General features: G+C 42.7%; 1 long non-coding RNA gene across 1 annotated transcript; it reads right to left on the bottom strand.

Annotated features, from left to right (window-relative positions):
- Window positions 1–18122, bottom strand: LOC309803172. The gene is made up of 3 exons (XR_014293910.1): window positions 17849–18122; window positions 11748–11956; window positions 1–151 (listed from the first exon to the last, which is right to left on the bottom strand). It is a non-coding gene; the product is annotated as an uncharacterized lncRNA (long non-coding RNA).
- Between the last annotated feature and the right edge of the window lie 2985 nt (window positions 18123–21107).

The raw sequence follows: 21107 nt of genomic DNA on the forward strand, positions 1-21107 counted from the left end.
GTGGAGGTTCAGAGGTGGTGCTCCCAGGGACTGGGAAGGAATAAGCACTGCTGGCTGTGACCAAGGGAAGTGGACTCTTAGGGTAGCATTGCCTCAGGATCTGAAGCACAAGGGAGATGAGAGACTCCAGACTTTTGTCATCCAGGCAGTTCTGAACAAAGAGAAGATCATATCAGACACTGACATCTTGTGTGGAGTCCCTTTGCTATAATGTTATTTTAAGTAATGGATTACACGCAGCCTAAATGGACAGTAATAGCCTTAATGTAGAACTTCTAATCTGAACATTCTAATGTAGAATTTTGTCTAACACAGGATCTGCTTTGGTCCAGTGTGTAATCTGCATTTTTATTTCTCTTTTACAGCTAATATATTACTGGAATGAATGTAGTCTGAAAATAGACTTCAGAGACTTTCAAGGGATGCTGCACCTAAGGTAAAACATGGTCCAGAATAGCTGAGGGAAGAGGAGGTAATGGCATCTTCCTTCAACCATCCATGTGTTGTTGTGAATTATTGCCTAAATTAGAGAATGAGTAGCTGAATTGATAGAAGTCTTACTTTTCTCTTTTCGCTATGATCTGAAGAGAAAAATATCAAGGAAAAAGATAAAATATGAAATCAGAAGGAAGACTAAGAGAATCCCAAGTACTGAAATCAAATAACATGCTTCTTCTCAAAGCCCACAGTAGTGATCTCTCTTGGTATCTACACAAAGCAAAGAAAAATTGGGTTTGCAGATGTAACATTTTGATACTGATGGAACATGACAAGACCCTTCTTTTCAGACACTGTGAAAAATGTAAGAACAAGTTTACTAAATTGAGAGACAGAGAGTTGGGAGTAGTCAGTATGTCTTTGGCAAAAATATGGCCATTTTCTGCAGTCCCTTAGTAAATGTTTTGTCTACTGACTTGATACAGAAAGTTGACTAATGTAAGCCTCCAGTTTGGTATTCTTAAGGGGTCTCCATTAAGCTCTAAGGCCAAGAAGTCATAGTAGGAGATATGCAGGATGCTTAGAACATACCACAGGGCAGTGACTGTCTACAATTATGCCATGCATGGTACCTCCAGGCCCACATTATGGGCTGCTCCACAGGAAAGAACATGGAGGAAAAACATTTCATAAAATTTAAGCCATGGATTCACGCTACCCAAATGACTCCAAAGTAAAAAAAAATGTAAGCCAACTTTCAAAACAGAAATTTCTTAATAAAATCAACAATGCTATTTCCGAGGAGGAGCTTCAAGATGGTGGAAGAGTAAGACGCGGAGATCACCTTCCTCCCCACAAATACATCAAAAATACATCTACACGTGGAACAGCTCACACAGAACACCTACTGAATGCTGGCAGAAGAACTCAGACCTCCCAAAAGGCAAGAAACTCCCCACGTACCTGGGTAGGGCAAAAGAATAAAGAAAACAGAAGAATAGGGACGGGACCTGCACCAGTGGGAGGGAGCTGTGAAGGAGGAAAGGTTTCCACACACTAGGAAGCCCCTGCGTGGGCAGAGACTGCGGGTGGCGGAGGGGGGAAGCTTCGGAGCCACGGAGGAGAGCGCAGCAATAGGGGTGCGGAGGGCAAAGCGGAGAGATTCCCGCACAGAGGATCAGTGCCAACCAGCACTCACCAGCCTGAGAGGCTTGTCTGCTCCTCTGCTGGGGTGGACGGGGGCTGTGAGCTGAAGCTCCGGCTTCGGAGGTCAGATCCCAGGGAGAGGACTGGGGTTCGTTGCATGAACAGCCTGAATGGGCCTAGTGTGCCACAGCTAGCTGGGAGGGAATCAGGGAAAATGTCTGGAGCTGCCAAAGACGCAAGAGACTTTTTCTTGCCTCTTTGTTTCCCGGTGCGCAAGGAGGGGGGATTAAGAGCGCTGCTTAAAGGAGCTCCATAGACGGGTGCGAGCCACGGCTAACAGCACAGACACCAGAGACGGACTTGAGATGCTAAGGCTGCTGCTGCCACCACCAAGAAGCCTGTGTGCGAGCACAGGTCACTCTCCACACCTCCCCTCCTGGGAGCCTGTGCAGCCCGCCACTGCCAGTGTCCCGTGATCCAGGGACAACTTCCCCGAGAGAACGCACAGCGTGCCTCAGGCTGGTGCAACGTCATGCCAGCCTCTGCTGTCGCAGGCTCGCCCCTCACTCCGTACCCTTCCCTCCCACCCTGGCCGGAGTGAGCCAGAGCCCCCAAATCAGCTGCTCCTTTAACCCTGTCCTGTCTGAGCGAAGAAAATATGCCCTCAGGCGACCTACACACAGAGGCGGGGACAAATCCAAAGCTGAAGCCTGGGAGCTGTGCGAAAAAGAAGAGAAAGGGAAATCTCTCCCAGCAGCCTCAGCATCAGCAGATTAAATATCCACAATCAACTTGATGTACCCTGCATCTCTGGAATACCTGAATAGAGAACAAATCATCCCAAATTGAGGCAGTAGACTTTGGAAGCAATGATATATATATATATATATATATATATATATATATATATATATATATATATATATATATATATATATATATAATTTCTTTTTCTGTTTTCCTGAGTGTGTATGTGTATGCTTCTGTTTGTGAATTTGTCAGTATAGCTTTGCTTTTTACCATTTGTCCTAGGGTTCTGTCTGTCCATTTTTTGGTGTGTGTGTGTGTGTGTGTGTGTGTTTGTGTGTTTTGCTATACTTTTTAGTGCTTCTTATCATTGGTGGATTTGTTTTTGGTTTGGTTGCTCTCTTCTTTCTGTTTTATTACTTTAAATTTTTTTTCTTATTTTTAATATTTCTTATTTTTTATTTTAATAACTTTCTTTTACTTTATTTTATTTTATTCTTTCTTTCCTTCTTTCTTTCTCTTTTTCTCCCTTTTATTCTGAGTCGTGTGGATGACAGGGTCTTGGTGTTCTGGCCGGGCATCAGGCCTGTGCCTCTGAGGTGGGAGAGCCGAGTTCAGGACATTGGTCCACCAAAGACCTCCCAGCTCCACATAATATCAAATGGCGAAGATCTCCAAGAGATCTCCATCTCAACACCAAGACCCAGCTCCACTCAATGACCAGCAAGCAACAGTGCTGTACACCCTATGCCAAACAACAAGGAAGACAGGACCACAACCCCACACATTAGCAGAGAGGCAGCCTAAAATCATAATAAGGTCACAGACACACCAAAACACACTGCCGGACGCAGACCTGCCCACCAGAAAAGCAAGATACAGCCTCATCCACCAGAACACAGGCACTAGTCCCCTCCACCAGGAAGCCTACACAACCGACTGAACCAACCTTAGCCACTGGGGGCAGACACCAAAAACAACGGGAACTACGAACCTGCAGCCTGTGAAAAGGAAACCCGAAACATAGTAAGTTAAGCAAAATAAGAAGACAAACACACAGCAGATGAAGGAGCAAGATAAAAACCCACCAGACCTAACAAATGAAGAGGAAATAGGCAGCCTACCTGAAAAGGAATTCAGAATAAGGATAGTAAAGATAATCCAACATCGTGGCAATAGAATGGAGAAAATATAAGAAACGTTTAAAAAGGAACTAGAAGAACTAAAGAGCAAACAAACAATCATGAACAACACAATAAATGAAACTAAACATTCTCTAGAAGGGATCAACAGCAGAATAACTGAGGCAGAAGTATGGATAAGTGACCTGGAAGATAAAAGAGTGGAAATAACTACTGCAGAGAAGAATAAAGAAAAAAGAATGAAAAGAATTGACGACAGTCTTAGAGACCTCTGGGACAACATTAAAGTCACCAACATTCGAATTATATGGGTCCCAGAAGAAGAAGAGAAAATAAAGGGACTAGACTGTGAAAATATTTGAACAGATTATAGTTGAAAACTTCCCTAATATGGGAAAGGAAATAATTAATCAAGTCCAGGAAGCACAGAGAGTCCCATACAGGTTAAATCCAAGGAGAAACATGCCAAGACACATATTAATCAAACCTTCAAAAATTAAATACAAGGAAAAAATATTAAAAGCAGCAAGGGAAAAACAACAAATAACATACAAGGGAATCCTCATAAGGTTAACAGCTGATCTTTCATCAGAAACTCTGCAAGCCAGAAGGGAGTGGCACAACATAATTAAAGCGATGAAAGGGAAAAACCTACAACCGTGATTACACTACCTGGCAAGGATGTCATTCAGATTCAAAGGAGAAATTAAAACCTTTACAGACAAGCAAAAGCTAAGAGAATTCAGCAGCACCAAACCAGCATTACAGCAAATGCTAAAGAAACTTCTCGAGCAAGAAACACAAGAAAAGGAAAAGACCTACAAAAACAACGCCAAGAAAATGGTAATAGGAACATACATATAGATAACTACCTAAAATGTAAACGGATTAAATGCTCAACCAAAAGACATAGAATGGCTGAATGGATACAAAAACAAGACCCATATATATGCTGCCTACAAGAGACCCACTTCAGACCTAGGGTCACATACAGACGGAAAGTGAGGGGATGGAAAAAGATATTCCATGTAAAAGAAAATCAAAAGAAAGCTGGAGTAGCAATTCTCATATAAGACTAAACAGACTTTAAAACAAAGACTATTACAAGAGACAAAGAAGGACACTACATAATGATCAAGGGATCAATCCAAAAAGAAGACATAAAAATTGTAAATATTTCTGCACCCAACATAGGAGCACCTCAATACATAAGGCAAATACTAACAGCCATAAAAGGGGAAATGGACAGTAACACAATCACAGTAGGGGACGTTAGCACCCCACTATCACCAATGGACAGATCATCCAAAATGAAAATAAATAAGGAAACACAGGCTTTAAATGATACGTAAAAAAAGACGGATGTAATTGATATTTATAGGACATTCCATCCCAAAACAACAGAATACACTTTCTTCTCAAGTGCTCATGGAACATTCTCCAGGATAGATCATATCTTGGGTCACAAATCAAGTCTTGGTAAATTTAAGGAAATTAAAATCGTATCAAGTACCTTTTCTGACCACAACAGTATGAGAGTAGATATCAATTACAGGAAAAAATCTGTACAAAGTACAAACACATGGATGCTAAACAATACACTACTTAATAACCAAGAGATCACTGAAACAATCAAAGAGGAAATCAAAAAAAACCTAGAAACAAAGGACAATGAAAACACGACAACCCCAAAACCATGGGATGAAGCAAAAGCAGTTCTAAGAGGGAAGTTTAGAGCAATACAATCCTACCTTAAGAAACAAGAAACGTCTCAAATAAACCACCTAACCTAACACCTAAAGCAATTAGAGAAAGAAGAACAAAAAAACCCCAGAGTTAGCAGAAGGAAAGAAATCAAAAAGATCAGATCAGAAAAAGAAATGAAGGAAACAATAGCAAAGGTCAATAAAACTAAAAGCTGGTTCTTTGAGAAGGTAAACAAAATTGATAAACCATTAGCCAGACTCATCAAGAAAAAAAGGTAGAAGACTCAAATCAATAAAATTAGAAATGAAAAAGGAGAAGTAACAACTGACACTGCAGAAATACAAAGGATCATGAGAGATTACTACAAGCAACTATATGCCGATAAAATGGACAACCTGGAAGAAATGGACCAATTCTTAGAAATGCACAAACTTCCAAGACTGAACCAGGAAGAAATAGAAAATATAAACAGACCAATGACAAGCACTGAAATTGAAACTGTGATTAAAAATCTTCCACAAACAAAAGCCCAGGACCAGATGGCTTCACAGGCAAATTTTATCAAACATTTAGAGAAGAGTTAACACTTATGCTTCTCAAGCTCTTCCAAAATATAGCAGAGGGAGCAACACTCCCAAACACATTCTACGAGGCTACCATCACCCTGATACCAAAACCAGACAAAGATATCACAAAGAAATAAAACTACAGGCCAATATCACTGATGAACACAGATGCAAAAATCCTCAACAAAATACTAGCAAACAGAATCCAACAGCACATTAAAAGGATCATACACCATGATCAAGTGGGGTTTATCCCACTAATGCAAGGATTCTTCAATATACACAAATAAATCAATGTGATACACCATATTAATAAATTGAAGAATAAAAACCACATGATCACCTCTATACAGGCAGAAAAAGCTTTTGACAAAATTCAACATCCATTTATGATAAAAACCTTCCAGAAAGTAGGCATAGAGGGAACTTACCTCAACATAATAAAGGCCATATATGACAAACCCACAGCCAATATCATCCTCAATGGTGAAAAACTGAAACCATTTCCTCTAAGATCAGAAACAAGACAAGGTGCCCACTCTCACCACTCTTATTCAGCATAGTTTTGGAAGTGTTAGCCACAGCAATCAGAGAAGAAAAGCAAAGAAAAGGAATCCAAATCAGAAAAGAAGAAGTAAAGCTGTCACTGTTTGCAGATGACATGATACTCTACATAGAGAGTCCTAAAGATGCTACCAGAGAACTACTAGAGCTAATCAATGAATGTGGTAAAGTAGCAAGATACAAAATTAATGCACAGAAATCTCTGGCATTCCTATACACTAATGATGAAAAATCTGAAAGAGAAATGAAGAAAACACTCCCATTTACCATTGCAACAAAAAGAATAAAACACCTAGGAATAAACCTACCTAAGGAGACAAAAGACCTGTATGCAGAAAGCTATGACACTGATGAAAGAAATTAAGGATGATACAAACAGATGGAGAGATATACCATATTCTTGGACTGGAAGAATCAACATTGTGAAAATGACTATACTATCCAAAGCAATCTACAGATTCAGTGCAATCTCTATCAAACTACCACTGGCAGTTTTCACAGAACTAGAATAAAAAATTTCACAATTTGTATGGAAACACAAAAAAACCCAAATAGCCAAAGTAATCTTGGGAAAGAAAAACGGATCTGGAAGAATCAGGCTCCCTGACTTCACACTATACTACAAAGCTACAGGTATCAAGATAGTATGGTACTGGCAGAAAAACAGAAATATAAATCAATGGAACAGGATGAAAGCTAAGAGATAAACCCATGCACATACGGTCACCTTATTTTTGATAAAGGAGGCCAGAATATACAATGGAGAAAACACAGCCTCTGCAATAAGTAATGCTAGGAACACAGGACATCTATGTGTGAAAGAATGAAATTAGAACACCCCCTAACACCATACACAAAAATAGACTCAAAATGGATTAAAGACCTCAATGTAAGGCCAGACACTGTAAAACTCTTAGAGGAAAACATAGGCAGAACACTCTATGACATAAATCACAGCAAGATCCTTTTTGACCCAGCTCCTAGAGAAATGGAAATAAAAACAAAAATAAACAAATGGGACCTAATGAAACTTAAAAGCTTTTGCACACCAAAGGAAACCATAAGCAAGATGAAAAGACAGCCCTCAGAATGGGAGAAAATATTTGCAAATGAAGCAACTGACAAATGATCAATCTCCAAAATTGACAAGCAGCTCATGAAGCTCAATATCAAAAAAACAAGCAACCCATCCAAAATTGGGCAGGAGACTTAAGTAGACGTTTCCCCAAAGAAGATATACAGATTGCCAACAAACACATGAAAGAATGCTCAATGTCATTAATCATTAGAGAAATGCAACTCAAAACTACAATGAGATATCACCTCACTCCTGTCAGAACGGCCATCATCAAAAAAAATACAAACAGGGCTTCCCTGGTGGCGCAGTGGTTGAGAGTCCGCCTGCCGATGCAGGGGACACGGGTTTGTGCCCCAGTCCGGGAGGATTCCGCATGCCGCGGAGAGGCTGGGCCCGTGGGCCATGGCTGCTGAGCCTGCGTGTCCGGAGCCCGTGCTCTGCAGCGGGAGAGGACGCAGGGGTGACGGGTCTGCGTACCGCAAAAAAAAAAAAAAAAAAAAAAAAAAAAATCCACAAAAAACTAAAAATAGAACTACCATACGACCCAGCAATCCCACTTCTGGGCATATACCCTGATAAAACCATAATTCAAAGAGAATCATGTATCACAATGTTCATTGCAGCTTTATTTACAATAGCCAGGACATGGAAGCAACCTGAGTGTCCACCGACCGATGAATGTCTAGAGAAGATGTGGCTCATATATACAATGGAATATTAATCAGCCATAAAAAGAAACGAAATTGAGTTATTTGTAGTGAGGTGGATGCCCCTAGAATCTGTCATACAGAGTGAAGTGAGAAAGAGAAAAACAAATACCGTATGCTAACACATATATATGGAATCTAAAAAAAAAAAACGGTCATGAAGAACCTAGGGGCAGGACGGGAATAAAGATGCAGACCTACTAGAGAATGGACTTGAGGATATGGGGAGGGGGAAGGGTAAGCTGGGACAAAGTAAGAGTGTCATGTACATACATACACTACCAAATGTAAAACCGATAGCTAGTGGGAAGAAGCCAAATAGCACAGGGAGATCAGCTCGGTGTTTTGTGACCACCTAGAGGGGTGGGATAGGGAGGGTGGGAGGGAGGGAGACGCAAGAGGGAAGAGATATGGGCATAGATGTATATGTATTCACTTTGTTATAAAGCAGAAACTAACACCATCGTAAAGCAATTATAGTCCAATAAAGATGTTAAAAATAAATAAATAAATGTTATTATTAAAAGAGGAAAATAAATATGTTACTTAGCCCCCTCCTCCCCGCAAAAAAGAATGTTATTTCCCCTTCCATGTACTCAAATAATACCAGTCAGGTCTCCTGAACCAACAGCAGGAAACACTCTCCAAGGAAAATAAATTCCTTGAGGCTATTTTATCGCTGGGACTGGTCAAATAGTTTTAAGTGCTTACTGAAAAGTATGAGTATTGGGAAAAGAGAGAACTGAGCATGGAGGATGAAGAATGGTAAGGTAGATGACTGATCAGAGATAATGCTCTAAGCTTCAAGCTTAGGAGGTAGTGAGCCAAGTCCAAGCCAGGCAACTCAGTCAAAACTGCCAGCATTTTGGAAGCCAGGTCTATGATTGCCATTGGTACTATTGCTGATAATGGTAACAGTGTAATGTTTTACTTGGTGTGGGATTATTATGCATTATAGACAATCTGATCCTCTGAACGTTTAAAGGATGCTCAGAGGATCTGTGCAAGGCTGTGGGACCCAGGAAACAAAGAGGTGGGGTTACTGAGAGAGAATCATGGCAAGCAGTGGCCTCAGCAGGAAGGCAAAGAACAATATGATGGGCGAAGTCTGTGGGAAGGACTCAAAAACAGTTCTTTCTCCGTCACTCTCATGCCCAGTAGGCTTGCAATTACACCACAAGCACCGATAAAAACAGTAAAGGACAGTGGTTTTCAAAGTGTGACCCAGACCAGCAGTATCAACATCACTTAGGAATTTGTTAGAAACACAACTTCTCAGGGTCATCCCAGACCTACTGAATCAGAAACTCTGAGGATGGGGCCCTTGCAGCCATGTAGGTGGCTTTGATCACAGTTAACTTAGAGAACCTCTGGTCCAGTGGACAGAAATACGGACTGTTGAGGAAGACCGTCAGTTTCAAATCCTTTGAAATGGTGAAATCAGAAAGTCTGCATGAACTGCTATGCCAGCCCTCAGCCATAGTAAGCATTCAAGACAAATCTCATTCCCTCGTCCTCTTCCTCCTCCTCCTTTATTTTCTTCTTCCTCCTCCTCTTCTCCTTCATTTTCACTGTTATCTCCATCAGTTGCAGCAGCAGCAGCAGCAGCAGCAGTAGAAGCAGCATAATTTGCAGGAGCTACTGAAATGACATCACTAGATCCAAGGTTCCCCATTTGGCCATCCTGTGACTTACGCATCTTCTCTGGCAGGAGAGGGGAGAGAATGGATGGGCAGCTCTAACTCCAGCACAGCTGCAAGGGCATCTGTGCTCAGAGCACTCAGCCCAGGTGCTGGGAAGCTTTTCAGGCAGGAGAAACCTGGCCACCAAGTGCAGATTCTGCCTCTGCTCACATCCTGCTTCCATTCCCAACAGTAATTGGAGGCTGGGAGCTCATTGTAAATTTGCTTAATTGAGCAGTTGAGGTCTTTATTGTCCTGCTGAGGAACTGCTTCTAAAAGCCTGCTTCTGGGCTCACAGCCCCTTTCATGCCTGTGCTTCACTTGGTATTTTCTCCACTCTCTTCTTGTCATAGACCTGTACCTCTGGGATCACCATCTTTTCCCTGTATTACTCTTTTAATTGTTTTTTTTTTTTTTTTTAACGCAGATCAGAAAAACAGTCAATAATGCAGAGGGCAGGGGGCAGAGGAGCTGGCTAAAGCACACGAGCCAGAGTTGGGGGATTCTAGGCATCAGCAATACGGGGGGAGTTTCACAAAGGCTGGGAGAGATTCAAGATTTGGGGGACACAGGCTTACAAAGGATGGTGAAGCTTGAAAAAATTCAAAGCACTTCCTCGTCCAGAGGAATAGAATGGAAAATGTAGCTATTTCATGACCGAGAAGCTCTGAAAGCTGTAATGATGGAGAGAAACCCAGAGGCGACAGCAGACAGAAAATTAGATATTGGTTTGCAGTGCAGTATTATGTTATTGTTTAGAGGAGGGGAAAAAGCTTTTTTAAAAAAATGGTTAGTCTACAGATGCCGTGGTTGGAAAACGGCACTCTCGTTGACCGCTTCATTACCTCAGATGTACTCAGGTACAGAGAAATTGGAGAGTGTCCAGAGAGAAGCAACGAGACCAATGAAAGTAGTGCAGAGACTGACTAATACGAAGACAGCAAGGAACATGATGTGTGTGAAACACGGCTGCCTCGGCCCCAGGAGAGGTTTGGTGAGCACATGATGGGTATTTGGGAGATACTCACATCATCCACGGAGAACGTATAGGTAGCCTCGCATGATGGTGTTTAAATTAGCCCTAAGCAAGTGAAATTAAGGAATTTATTATTTGGTTGAAATCCAGGAAACCCTAGACACTTATTCCACTGGGGTGCAGGTAAGTGACAGCCCTTATAGGTGCTACTCCTTGTGCCTGGGATGCTCTTCCTCGTAAAGTTGGCATGACAGACTCCTTCAATAATTCAGGTCTCAGCTTAGGTGTCACCTGCTCAGAGAAGACTTGACCTCTCTAAGAGAAGGTCAAGTCTCCCTGCATATATAAAAGTCACTGTAGACCTGTGCCCTTCCTCTGTTGATTTCATAGAGCAATATGAAATTATCTTCCAGATTGAATTCTTTGCTTCCTTAGTGTCCAACTCTCTGGTGGAATGCTTGCCCCAAAAGATCAGGGGTCTCGTCTATCATATTCACCACTAGGTCCCCAAAACTAATCATTATTCCAATAACCACTCACACTCATAAAGCAGTTAAGTCATGGCAAGAACCCTGCTAACAGAGACATGTCTATGTTAACTTATTCAGGCCATGCAAAAACCTAGATTTTATCATTTCTATTTTTTTTAAGAAGAAGAAACTTGAGTCCCAGAGAAGGTGGGTGACTTCTCTAAAGTTGCACAGCTATAGGTGCTAGGGCTGGGATCTGAAGCCAGGTTCTCTAGCTTGAAAATCAACACTCTTAATCACTGCACTACCCAGTGTGTACCCAACCAGTATGTATTGAATAAATGAGTCAATCAGTACATGAGTGAGTGAAGGAATGAGGATTTGAGTCCAAAACATCTGCCCAGGGCAGGAAGCAAGAAACGTATTGAGGTTTCCCAACTTTAGTGAAGGTGAGTCCTAAATGACGGCCTTCAGGAATCATCCAGATGTCATCCAACTGCAAAGATAATCCCCATGCTGATTACCTGTGTGGTGCTGAAAAGGATCTCCATGCCCTGAACTGCCAGGAAGGCCTCCCTGCCAGACCGGAGGTTGGCAATGTGCCTGAGGCAAAGCAGAAGCGCCCTGCGGATCAGCACGTAGGAATTGGTCGTGTCATGGCTGTGCCAGTCCTGATGCAGCCTGAACAAGATGGTGACATAGCCTCTGTTCACTGCCCTGCGGCTGTTAGACTCTGAAACCAATGGGAAAAGACAATGTCAATCACAGGCTGGCCATACCTGCCTGAGGATGTCCCAGTGTACCTCCCACAAGATACTAATTCATCATAAAGGGAATGAAAATAACTTTCCATTGGAGAAAACTGGCAGATATCACCTTCATCAAGTGACCAAAGTCAACATCAGCAGATAAGATGCCCTGAGAAAGACACACCATCACTTTAGCATCACTTAAGCGCCACTTTAGCATCGCTTTAACATCCCTTCAGCATCGCTTCTATGATATTCCTGCCCCAAAATGCATAACCTAAATGTTACTATGAGGAAAATCAGCAACCCCAAAATGAGGGACATGATACAAAATATCCAATCTATAATTTTCAAAAATGTCAAGGTCATGAAAAGCAAAAAAAAAAAAAAACAAAAAACAAAAAAAAAAACAGGAATTGAGCTAACAGAGACTAAAAAGACATGGCATGTCAGTATGATATATAATTATAATTTAGATCCTGGACCAGAAAACAATTTTTTTCTTTTGCTACATATGGCATTAGTGATGCAATTGGTAAAATATGAATAGTGTTTAGATTAACCCATAGTATTGTATAAATGTTTATTGTCAGATTTTGATAAACTATTATATGTTTACATAAGTGAATATTCTTGTTTTTATGAAATTCACCATTGTGAAAGTCTATAACATTCTCAAATAGTTCAGAAAAAGGATAATAGTGTGTGGGGAGAGAGAAGAAAGGAGGTGGGGGGAATCCACAGGATTTCCATTCCTCTTTCCTAAGCCTCAGTAGACTTGGGATATTGTCATTTGGGTTGAGCAAACTATAAGGCTTAGGTTGAAAAGGAGAGGACCCTGAGTGACAGACATAATGTCAGGAAGGCTGACATGTGTAACAGATGCGTTGGGTGTTTTCCGTAAAGAGAACAGAAGCCAGATCAGCAAGGGGTTGGCTCCGTCCAGGAAAGGAACTCCTCAGGCTCAAGGCTACCCAATAGGGAGCTGGTCTCTATGTGGTAATGAGCAACGTGGCACCAAAAATATCCAGAAAGAGGTTGGAAGTCCACCCAGCAGGGATGTGAGGACAGGGCTTCCTTACATCTGACAGGGAGCTGTAATAGCATGCTCTTACAGTTCTCTTCCCCTCTTTCACACCATGACTACCCTTTGTTAGTTGAATGACCCTGCGTGAGACCTCCCATGAGACCCCTCTGATGGGTGAATCATTTCTTCCTTTTTCCATTATGAAGAAAGAAAGGGGGAAGAATGGTCCAAGATACCTCTCTCAACAGTCCACATACACCACTTTTCATGTTAAGCTCCTCCACCTACAGGGTTGGCGGACAGACCAGTTCAGGTCTACCCAGTAGATGGGGAGATAGATACTCTCTGGATCCTGGTCCTCTCTACCCCTGTGGACTAGGTACCCCGAAGAACTCTAACGGGCTGACTCTCAGGAACAAACGCCCACATCTTGCAGCTCTGCCCTCTCACGACTGCATTTCTCCATTATCCATACTGTTCATGCTGGTTTATGAGACAATCTATGTTTCTGGCTGAGCATGTGAGAGAGAGATCCCCTGAACTGTAACTGGATAAGTAAAATTTCAGCTCCAAGTCAGATTTTTTCCTAAGACCATATAAGTGCACATGAGTCAAACGATAACATGAAAATTCAGTGCTTTATTCCAGAAGGGTTTTCTCATAATATTAATGGAATTCTCCTTTTCTTCTACTTGTTTGTCAAATTCTAAATTGTCAGGCTTGACTGAGCCCCACTGAGATTTCTGACCCATTTGTGCAGTTAGTTTTATTTTTTTTTTCACTTTTGACAACATTTCATTCAGCCATGACCCTAAATTGAGAGCCATGAGCTTTATTCACTCCATGATGTGTTTGTGGAAGGTTTAAATCACCTTCATTACCTCCTTTAATGAATTATTCTTTTGTATCAAAAATATTTATCTCCTCGGCTGGTCCCAGCCACAAAGCACTGGACTTCTTTACTGCCTAAATGAGGTTCCAGCCTATCCAATATCTGATGTTTAAAAGAAAATTGAGGATTAGGTAGGAAGTATTAAAGGAAACTATCACCTGCTGAAAAGAAGACAGAACAGAATGGCAAAAAAAGTGCATGGAGGCCGCGTGGGCAGTGGGAGGTTAAGAACTTTTGTCTTTTATCTATGTTAAGGGTATGAGACTAATAATGTGTTATCCTCATGACGTTCATCTCCCACTTCTGGGGGAGGGGGAGGGAGATAACGAGAAAAAAGTCTTTAATTGTCTGAGAGAAAAATCCCTTATCAGATCCCAATGATTTTATTCACGATTTCCTGTTAATCTTCAACAACCTGTCATGTTTACTAACATCGAAAATAACTACACCTCCTCCCCCAACCCCTACCCTAAATCAGTCAATCTTTCTCCCTGAACGGCTTGGGAGTTTTGCAAAAAGTCAATATGCACCTGAAACCCGACAAGAGATCCATCAAGCTGAACAAATGTAGAGGGGAGCTGAAGAATGAAATGAGGGTCACTGGGATCTGCAACTTGCAGAAGTTTGAGAAGATCTGAGGGGAGGACAGTGCTTCTCCCAGGGAGGCCAAATAGGAAGGAGAAGATGTGGGGTTTCATACATTCCTTTGGGTGGGCTCAGGGTTTGGAGGCCAGAGAAGATCCCCAGACCAGCTGTACTTTAGTCTGTTTATGGAAATGTCTTCTTCCTAAGATTTCCTTGGAAAAAGAGTTCCTGTTCCTTAATTTTTTTTTTTTAATTTCCGAAACAGATTGGTTTATGTTAAACTGGTTGGAGGATGGGGTGGAATGGACAGAGAGGACTTCTGAGGACCTTTAATTTAACAGCTCACCTCCACCCCCTTCCCCATCCAAAGGCACTCTCCATGCCCCCTTGTCTCCATCAGCCCCTCCCTGGCAGCCTCCTGCTGAAGTTCTTATCTGGCCAGTTTTCCGGTGGCAAATCTGCATCCTTGTCCTCACCTCCAATTTATCCTCTTAAGTTCTACTCTTTCTACCTACCTTTCCAGATCTTATCCTCCTGAAGTCTTATTTGTAGCTAATTCTCAGTCTAAAATGTGACCTCGCGCTCTCCTTATTTTAACCCCACGTATTTCTTCACAGAGGTTCAAATGTTTTCTTTAGTGCAGACCCCACTGATGCAGCAGATTTTTACATTCAGGAAGAAAGAATAAAAAAAGGAAGGGAATATACCAAGATATCAATAGTACTTATGAGGGAGGAAAAGATTGATGATTCTATTTGCTTTGGGTTTTTTTAGACTGGACTTAGACTTTTCTGTAGTTTTTATTCTCCTCATCCTCTGCAATGAACTTTGACAATCAAGTAGAAAAAAGACAGGTTACCCTTTGACAAGAAGTCCGTAGTCTATAGGCCATGCCATGTTGTAAATGCCTGTGGGCAGGGCAAGAAGTCCCCGGGTTGCCATAGCAACCAATTCACCTTACCCCATCCCTTTCGAAAGTGAATTACCTACCTTGCCCCTGAAGGTATTTGAGAGCATGATCATCTCTATAAAAATGTTTGTTTTTTAACAGGAAAGCCCAGACACCTTCAAGACTCAAAGATTGGATTTCTCATGGGGAATTTCCAGCCCCATGACAGGTTGGTGGAGAAGTGCTTGGTGACCCAGATTATAATACCTGCAAGCAACCCAACGCTCTGCCACTTTTATTGGGCAAAACCAGAGGAAATTTCCATGACTGCTCTTTGTTTCCCATATCTGAGAATTTCATCACCCCTTTTAGAGTAAAGACATAGCTTAAAGTGGAGGAATAGTGGGAACCTGCAGCAGAGGAATGAGCTGGATGCTTTCACAACCACAGCTCTAGGAATGAGACATACAAATTAGTGCACACCTCCAAACTCATCTTTACTATCCTCGTGTACCCTTCACTGCCTTGCTGGGCAAAGCCTTCAGCTGTCAGCTTTCTTTCTGGAGTCCTTGCACATGGCTGTGACCTCCACTGCTTTCTAGCTGTGTGACCTTGAGCATGTTACTTCACAGCTCTTGTCACTAAGTCTTTATCTAAAAAACAAACAAACAAACAAAACTGATAACAGTCCCTTCCTTGTGGAACTGTTGAGGAAATTAAATGAGATAATATATATAAAGTAGATAGCTTGATGCCTGGAACGTAATAAGCACTCAATACCTGTCGCTTATTATACTTGCCATCATCAACATGATAAGCATCATCTATTTACTATTCCAACTCCCCCTCTGTAATTTTGGACAACAAACTGCCAAATGCTCAGGACATGAAGAGATTCCTTTGGACAGCCTCACACAAGAATAGGAGCACTAGGATCACATAGTTGTTGATCTGCATTTTGGCTCTATCATTTATCAGCTGTGTAACCTTGTTTAAGTTACTAAGCCATCCTGGACTACATTTCCATCATCTGCAAATATTAAAGCAAGATAAAAGAGAGATAACTAAAGCATCACCTTTACAAGTCCATTAAAAGGAATGATTGCATAGTGTAGCAGCTGGCATCAAGTATGTGCTCAATACATGATAATCCCTTCCCCATAAGGATAACATTCAAACTTCAAATTCACTTCACTAGTGAGAATAGCCCAAGGAAATGTTTCAAAATAAGTAAAATTTATAACCACAGTCCTTCAATCCCCCTGTAATGGAATCAACTTCTCACCCCAAATGCCCACACATCTTACACAGCTGCCTATCTGTCCTTAGACACCCCAAACATACATACCGAGGACCATTCCCCCACATTATCCCAGGAGCCCTTACAGACAATGTCCATAATGTAGAACTTTTTAGTTCCCCTCTCTGACCAACTTTACCCGACTTGGGTCCCATTACACTAAAGCTTTTTTAGAAGACTGGGTAGTGCTGTAAGGTCCTCTTGATTGATAATGGTTAAGTGTTTAATAACTCACCCTTGCTTTTGATAAGCACATACACGAGTAAGAATAAATACAAGGATTCGAGGCTCTCATCATTCTTAAGAACAGAAATCATCTTCAGCCACATAGCATAGTAGGCCATTACTATCCGAAGAAATTCTTGCCCAGGAAGATTAAATAGTTTTATTAAACAGATTTATTTCCTTCTGTTTCAGGAACTTCAAGAAAATTCATTCATATGAACTACTGACAATTCAGTGAGCCGTTTTCAGGACTGTGGCCCCCTTCTCAAAAGAGAAGACCACTCAGCTGGGCTTATCAAACACCCCTCCCCAAGGCTTGCCTCCAAACCCTCTCCTCACTGGATCCCCCAGCTGAGCAATTATATCACAAACACTGCCTGATCTTCATCAGGACTCCACATGCAAATACCCACCTGGAGCCACAGCACTCGCACTGTATAATATCCCACCCTAGAAATCCCCCCTTGGGGACAATACTACAACCCAGGTTAATGGTGACCTTAACTACAGCAAACAATCCACTGGCCTCTGCAACAGTGCTCTTTTCAGGGAGTCAATTTAGAAGATGTTTCTGGACAAAGCAGGCTTTTACCAAGACTTCTAAATCATATTACATGAACAATAAGCTACCTGTTTTGCCACTGTAACACCAGTTACAATTACTGAGTATTTATTTACTGAATGTTTCCTATGTGCTCAGCATTGGGCTAATCATTTTACATGATCATCTCATTTATCTCATGGAAATGCTTGAAGATAAGCATTATTTGCCTCCTCTTACAAATGAAGACACAGAAGCTGAGAGAAGTTAAATAACTTGTTCAAGTCCTGAGAGCTTATAAATGGCATGTGGAGAATTCAAATGGAATCCCCCATCTGCCTCCAAAGCTGACATCCCACATCATTATCCCCAGTGCCGGTTTGTACAGATTACACTGTTTTGCATTCAGATAAAGACCTTTAACGGTTACCAGGAGAACCAGCTTCTTGAGGAGGGTTTCCGAAAGGCTGAAGGAGATGAAGTCTGCGGAACAGCTGAGGTGCTTGAGGGGCGTGGCTTTCAGCCAAATGGAACCTGGCACCGTCCCTCTGGCCAGTCGCCCTCCGTCGCCCTCCTCCGTCTTCTCTGCTCCCTCCCAGGCCCCTAAATTGTGGCGAAAGTTGATTTTTAATAGGAGACTCAAGGAGGTTTAAAGAGCCAAGGGCTTCCCTGGTGGCGCAGTGATTGAGAATCCGCCTGCCAATGCAGGGGACACGGGTTCAAGCCCTGGTCCGGGAAGATCCCACATGCCGCAGAGCAACTAAGCCCGTACGCCACAACTACTGAGACTGTGCGTCTGGAGCCTGTGAGCCACAACTACTGAGCCTGCGCGTCTGGAGCCTGTGCTCCGCAACAAGAGAGGCCGCGATAGTGAGAGGCCCGCGCACCGCGATGAAGAGTGGCCCCCACTTGCCGCAACTAGAGAAAGCCCTCGCATAGAAACGAAGACCCAACGCAGCCAAAAATAAATAAATAAATTAATTAATTTAAAAATAAATAAATAAAGAGCCAAATTAACAGCCGATGGTGCCTCGGCTCCCTGGAGGAGATGTTCAGGACCCCTCCTGACGCCCGGCAGGGACCCCTGAGGCCAGCCAGGAAGTCAGGCCCAGTATGTGGCTGCAGGGCTGCCGAGGCGGAGTCGCTCTCAGCCTCCCCGGCAGCTGCTTCGACGCTCCTCACAAGGGAGAAGCCGCGCTGTATGTACCGAAACATAACTAATCTTAATGTCAGCAGTAATGGAAATTACACTCCATTATCATTAGCTCAAATAAGAATAATGATATGGACTTAGCTTGCAGGTATTTTTTTCTCTTTGTAAAATAGATACTTTTCAGTAAACTTGGCTCTAAAGGAAATTTGGGTCTCAAGCAAATCTTGTTTTCCCATTGACTGCCTTTTGAAAATGAAAGATGCTTTTCCTAAGCTTCAGAAAGAGTGACTAAGAAGGCTGAGAAATCATCCTTCAGAGCATTGTTTTAAACCTAGACTCGCCTACTGCTGGTTGGGTTTTTTTGAATCACCAACTGCTTCTAATACCTTTCCACAGATACATTCCCAAGCCATAGAAGTCTCTCCACTCTTGAGAAAGCCTCAGAAGCCATATCTGCCTCTTCCTCCACACACCCAGCTCTTCCTCTGGTCCTTGGAGAGTACCATGTCCAAGGTATTAGGCTGCAGTGCTACAGGGGAAGGGACCACTAACAAATAGGGACATACTCCAGACCAGAACCCCCTGCCACTTCCCTGCATCCCATATGATGAATCAATCTCACCTTGTACTTTATCAATTCTAAGGCATATATTTTTTCACATTTTAGCATTTCCAGAATTAAGATGCTTCTTAACAATGATAATGTTTCAATGACAACTGGCAGCATTTTTTCGCTCTTCATGGCACATAAAAATTGGAGCATCTTATAGTCAATGACATCCTAGATTTGAGGAAGTAGGATTAATTTTTCAATATTTAGTTTGAAAATTCCCTAAAAGGAGCTTGTTTCCAGCAAGAAATGATTGCTTGAGAGGTTTGCTCAGCGTATGGGAATAAGCAGAGACAATTTGTCCTGAAAGCCAGATCTTGCTGTGTCTAGGTATGCGGTGAATTATCAGCTAAAACCATGCTCATACCCCCTAAACTCCAGGAACCACCATTCACTCTTTCAACAAACACACTTAACAACTACTACGTGCTAGTATGTGCCAGGCAGTATTGTAGGCACTGGGGATATTAGAGCAGGAAATGAGATGCACAAAGTCTCTACTCTTAGGGGCTTGCATTCCCATGGGGGAGCTGGGGAGACTCTCAGATCCAAATAGATGCACACACACACACACACACACAAATTAGGTAACTTCAGACAATGACGAGTGCTACAGTGAAAATCAAAGAATGATTCTAGAGGGACTGGTGGGGCTGCTACTTTAGACTGGGTGGTTGGGGCAACTCTTTGAGGAGGGGGCATTAGCACTGAAACCAGAATGTAGGAAAGAATCAGGCTGCAGAGATCCGGGGACAGAAAATTCTAGAAATCTGGAGAGCGAAGCAAGTAGAAAAGCCCAAATTTGGTGAGTGCAAATAACAAAAAGTCTGGAAGCTAAAGCCAGGTGAAGAAAGTGAGGGGAGAGCAGTAGGGCAGAGATCAGAATGCGGGACCCCCACCGCTTTGATATTCATCACAGCGGGTTGTGCAAAATCAGGTGGGGGGGCAGATATGTCGGTCAGATTTTCTCACTCTCCTTTTTGTTATTTGTTTTTGACATCTCTGCAAGAAAGCCCTTAGGAATGATCATCTTTGCCTGGACCTAAAATTTCCCAGGAGTTTTCCTATCCATCCAGAGTTTTCTTTTGGGTCTAGATTCTTCATAGGGAAAGAAGCACCTGCTAAGCCCTAAGACGAGCCCCAGTCCCTTCTAGGTTATTGTAGAGAACCTTCCTCCTAGTTTCATTTTGCCATTTCCACTGTTTACTCATCAGAAGGCAACACTTAAAGAAGAAAGCCAGGATTTAGACCTGGAAGAAGAAAAACAGAGCACTTCCCCGCCTGCCTTTCTCTGTCAATGGATGAGGGAGACACCTGTCCGTCAGTGGCGTTGCCTGCTTCTGGCCAGAGTACAGACAAGCAGTGTGGACTACAGGAAAACAAATCTGCACGTGCAAACATCACGTGCAAATTGGTTCACACTGCATTATGCTTCCAGGCCTTGAGCATGCGCAGAGCAAGGTAAAGAGCTCAGCCTCTGTGCTCCTGGCCCGCTGTCCTTTGGCCTGATGTCATACGGCAGCACAGCACTGAAAAGTCCCGAAGCAAGCGTGAGCCTTGCGCTTCCTTGTTTGAACTCCACTCCTATCCCCCGTGGTCCTCCGAGTGCCCCTTCCCTACCGCCTGGAATGTGCCCGCAGCAGCCTCCTACTTGACCCGCATGCCTCCCCTCCACTGCCCAACACTTCTCACTAAAACACACACTCAGATGCTGTCATCCTCTACTCAGAAAAATGGAACAGCTCAGGGAAATCCAGAAGATCTGTGGATGCCAACAGGGGCCTAATGTTCTCTGGGTCTCCTTGTATGGGCGTAGCAGTTGCCAGGCAGCCTGGGTGTCCCTGGGATTAGGGGGAGGGGCTGAGGAAGAGGCTGAGCAGGGTCTCTGACCCCTGCTGCCACCAGAGCAGCTC

This window comes from Mesoplodon mirus, assembly GCF_964341445.2.
Source record: "Mesoplodon mirus genome assembly, chromosome: 4".
NCBI lineage: Eukaryota > Metazoa > Chordata > Mammalia > Artiodactyla > Ziphiidae > Mesoplodon > Mesoplodon mirus.